This window comes from Sinocyclocheilus grahami, unplaced genomic scaffold (genome assembly GCF_001515645.1).
Source record: "Sinocyclocheilus grahami isolate Dianchi unplaced genomic scaffold, SAMN03320097.WGS_v1.1 scaffold1358.1, whole genome shotgun sequence".
Lineage (NCBI taxonomy): Eukaryota > Metazoa > Chordata > Actinopteri > Cypriniformes > Cyprinidae > Sinocyclocheilus > Sinocyclocheilus grahami.
Window position 1 is genome coordinate 145,568 of NW_015506537.1, and position 4,598 is coordinate 150,165.

Below are 4,598 nucleotides of genomic sequence, written 5' to 3' on the forward strand. Positions count from 1 at the left end.
GGGCATCAGGGAGCCGCTATTAATATGCGGGGATATGCGAATGCACGATCGCTTTTTACTTTCACTTTCGAGATTTGCGATCGCACGTGATTAGTGTAAACTACAGCGGCAGTACTTACCATACATTTTACAAGATCAGATGCTTGTCAGTGGTGCTCAGGATCTGTAAATCATTCGCCATCATCCTCCGTCATCTCTCCTTACTCTGTTTGTGTGGAAAGTGAAATCGTATGTACTGTAATGTAACAGGCTACCGCTAGCAAGCAGCTAACCATATCCCTTTAATGACTCGCGTTATTTTATTAGAACACGCGTTATTTGTTTTCCGTGCCTTTCTGAATACAGACACCAACCCATCCCTGCACATCACATCCCCTGCACAGCCTGGAACATAACATTTATTTCCATGAGCTGCCATTTTCGCTATTATCCTTGCTTGTTTCTTCACAATACCTGCAGAACTTCTGATGATTTGGCTGTCGGCTGGCATAGAACATGGGCGGGTATATGCAAATGTTGGGGGCGTAACTATTAGTGATCCCGACTGTAACGTCACAGTCGGTGTTATGTTCTGATTCGCCTATTTTTCAGTGGTCTTTTGCATGCACGAGATTTACATGAGGAGGAGGAAACAATGGTGTTTGAGGCTCACGGTATGTCATTTCCATGTAGAGAACTGTTATTATTCAACTATGCCAAGGTAAATACAGTTTTCCGTTCTATGGCACCTTTAACGCTGACTGACTCCTTACCAGTGCATTGACTTCTGAACTAGGGAGCTGATTGAGATGCACTCAGAGATTTTGCCTAGTTTTCTTTATATTAATTATTCTTATCTTAAACATGACAAATTATCCAAACACACAGAAAAACTCCTGGTGAAGCAGCAGAGATCCACGTGACACACTATTATAAAGATGGCGTTTATTAAGGAGGAGAGTGAAGACATTAAGGTTGAAGAAGTATTCAGCTTGAAACAAGAAGATACTGAGGAACAAACAGGTTAGTTTTCATTCTCAAAGCTGAACTCTCATTTGATCCTTTTTAAAATGTCCAGCTCTACAGAAAGAAATTATATTTTTGAAGAATGTCATATGAGTGTCCTGATTAAAAAGGTTTTATTTGTCATGGAGTAGGACACCTCGTGGACAGACATGTTGAGGTCACATGACCAGACAAATACAAATACTGCCTTCCAAGAGCAGCTTAGAAGATCCTACTTCGATGTTAGGCATTCATTATTATGAGATGTCTCGCATTAAAATAGTAAAAATAGTATGGAAGTAGGCTAAACAACAGTTATTTTGTGTAACGTTAAAGTGCCCCTGTTATGCCTTTTCAAATATTACCTTTCATGTAGTGCATCATGTAGCTGTATGTGAACATAAACTATCTGCAAAGTTGTGAAGTCGACAGTGCATGATAAATAAAGTTACTGTCTTTCAAAAAAAAAGAGTCGGCTTGCAATCGCCTAAACTAGTCATCAGGAATTCGAATCTTATTCTGTTTTGGCTCTATGTCACAAAGTAACACATTTGCATAATGTCCGCCCATGTTCTACGTCGCCAACTTGCACGCCCACAAACAGTAAAATTTCCGTGTGATTAACATCATGTCGAGAAGACGCTGTATCCTACGCTGTGAGAGTAAATTTGTTTTATCACATCTTATAATTACCACAAACTTGTTAACACTTGACTCTCAGAACCACTGAGAAACATCCTGCTCCAGTCGTGCTTGCGAATCAGTCTCTTGTCGATCAGCCAGTTCAATCGCTTCATCATCAGACTCTGGCTCGAATTGGTAAGGTACAATCAATACCATCTTTTCTATGTATTGACAAGTCTCCAGGGCTGTCATTCCGTCATGGCAATGGGTGTTTCGTTTCCGACACGTGCTGTACGCGGTAGACCAATCACAAAGGACTGCGCCATCTGACCAATCACAGCAGGGAGGGCTCATGGAAATGAGGGGTTTAGAGAGACTGATTCTTTGAACTGCTTTGCACGTGTCGTTTACGAATTGGAAATGAGGTAAAATTAAATCTATTTTTTGAGAAAACTAACGTGTTTTTTGACCTAGCATGCATGTAAACCTGTTTTAGGAGGCTCATAAAACAATATTAGCAACCTTAAAAATGGCATAATATGGGCATTTTAATGTTTTGACATACTCGCAATGGAAAAAAATTATTTGCATTTTTTATTTTCTTGGGGTGATAATAAGAAGATTGTTTTTATTATTACCCCAACAAAATAAAAGCTGCAATATCAAACTTGTATGAGTTTGTTTGATTATAGGGTTGGAGCTAAACTCTGCAGGAAAGTGATCTCGCGAGCCAGATTTGAGGATCAATGCCCTAAACCCTAAACCCTCGCGGTCTTCCTCTGAGTCTGCACTTTTGTGACGTAATGGCGCTTTGACTGTCGGGTAGAAGTCTGCTGCGAAGCTCGCCCCAGTGCGGGCTCGGCAGAAGTGCGGATCGAGGGCCTAGTAGGGGTAGCTGCAGCTTGGAGCAATGGGCGTGCTTTTTTTTTTTTTAAGGGGGAAGTCGTGGCCTAATCCGAAAGGTTGCGGGTTCGAGCCTCGTTTCGGCAGGGATTGTAGGTGGGGGGAGTGAATGTACAGCACTCTCTCCCACCTTCAATACCATGACTGAGGTGCCCTTGAGCAAGGCACCAAACCCCCAACTGCTCCCCGGGCACCGCAGCAAAAAAATGGCTGCCCACTGCTCCGGGTGTGTGTTCACGGTGTGTGTGTGTGTGTGTGTTCATTGCTGTGTGTGTGCATTTTGGATGGCGCACTGATGATGAAACGCACAAATTAGGAATTCAGGAAATTTAGGAATTAAGTCATCTAAAAATGAAAAGGTCGATAGCGGATTACTTTAAAAAACAAAGTGTGGAGGGCGAGGATGCTGGTGGAAAGGACGAGCCAACAAGCCAGCATACAGACTCCGACACAACTGATGATGATAGCACAGGTGCAGACAGGGAGGATCCAAATGAGCAAAGGAAAAAGAAAAGGCACTTTTGCTTTCGATTTTGCGATCTTGGTGTCACGTTTTACAAGAAAAGTTGTCTCTAGCGCTTACGTCTACAGGGCTCCAGACTAACATTTGAGAGCAGTGGCACCAGCGCCACTAAGTTTTACAGATGGTGGCGACAGCAGCAGGTTTGGTAGTGCTGGGGGGGTGGTGTGTGGGGGTAGACTATTTAAACTGCTTGCTCACTGTCATAACTTGGGAGAAGCGATTAGTCAACAGAAGAGACGGACGGCTGCGTGTGAGTGTTTTGCGTAATACTTGTTTATAGATCTGTTGTTTAAATTATTACTTGCTGCTAGGAAGGAATATTTAGTTTTCTACCTATTTCTACTTTGTATTTTCATTGGAGTTTGTATTTTTGATTGCAACAAAACCGGCAACGCACTCAAGTGTTATTTTTTTATCTTCCCTTTACACACTTTCCTTTTCTATCCTCTCTTTTTCACCTGTATCATGTTTTTCCAAAACATTCCAGTTTTCTCTCGACAGCTCTCTAACCTCACACGCAGACACAAATGCAATCTTGCTAACCTGCATCCTATCTCTACATCCTCTACAGCACCTCTTTCTTTCTCTGTGGGTCTCTGGAATTGTCAAATCAGCTGTCAACAAAGCAGACTTCATTTCTGCTTTTTCTTTCAAATCCAGAAGATTCCGTAACCCCAGCTGCTCTGTCTAACAATTTTTCTTTCTCTCACACCTAGGGCTGTTGCGATTCGTCGATTTTATTAGACTATTCGTGGCGTATGGACTGTTATCGGAGAGAATATTGCCAAAGTGCTCTGAATTTATGTTTACTTTATGCGTGTGGACATGCCCTTGTTTGTTACTGTGTTAGACTGAATAAATTAGCACGAGCATCAGTCACGCCGACTCCGACTTCTTCCTTTCTCCTCGCGAACTTTATCACACCTCTACATATCTCTGACCAACTACATTTTTCTACCAGTGTGCCACCAACTCCTATACCGGTTACTTTTAGACGAAACCTATGCTTCCTTTCCCCCTCCCATCTTTTCTCCGTAGTATCCTCCTCTCTTCCCTCACCTACCCATTTCTCATCTCTGGATGTGAATGCAGCAACTAACACTTTATGCTCTACTTTAACCTCTTGTCTAGATTATATTTGTCCTCTCTCCTCCAGGCCAGCACAGACTGTCCCTTCTAACCCCTGGTTATCCGATGTTCTTTGTTAGCATCGGACCAAACTCAGGGCAGCAGAGAGAAAATGGCGCAAATCAAAAGATCCGTCAGACCTGAGTATGTATCAGTCTTTGCTTTCATCTTTCTCTGCTCAAGTCCATACTGCCAAATCTTCATACTTCCACAACAAGATCAACAGTGCTCCAGACACATGTAATCTCTTCAAGACATTCAATTATCTACTCTGTCCTCCTCCACCACTTCTATAACAGCTGATGATTTAGCCACATTCTTCACAGACAAAACTAGAACAATCAGTAGTCAATTCTCAACCCCCCACACACAGGACAGCAAACCAACCCCACCCACTGCTAAAACTCCCATCTTCTCCTTCTGTCCCCTCACTGAG

General features: G+C 42.6%; 1 long non-coding RNA gene and 1 pseudogene across 1 annotated transcript in view; one reads left to right on the forward strand and one right to left on the reverse strand.

Annotated features, from left to right (window-relative positions):
* LOC107569557 (uncharacterized) overlaps window positions 1–2,257 on the reverse strand; it is a 12,533-nt gene extending 10,276 nt beyond the window's left edge. The window contains exon 1 of the long non-coding RNA XR_001606909.1: window positions 2,247–2,257. This is a non-coding gene — a long non-coding RNA (uncharacterized lncRNA). The remainder of the gene's footprint in view (window positions 1–2,246) is intronic.
* The window catches only part of LOC107569552 (gastrula zinc finger protein XlCGF57.1-like), a 25,901-nt pseudogene that overhangs the window by 3,860 nt on the left and 17,443 nt on the right, over window positions 1–4,598 (forward strand).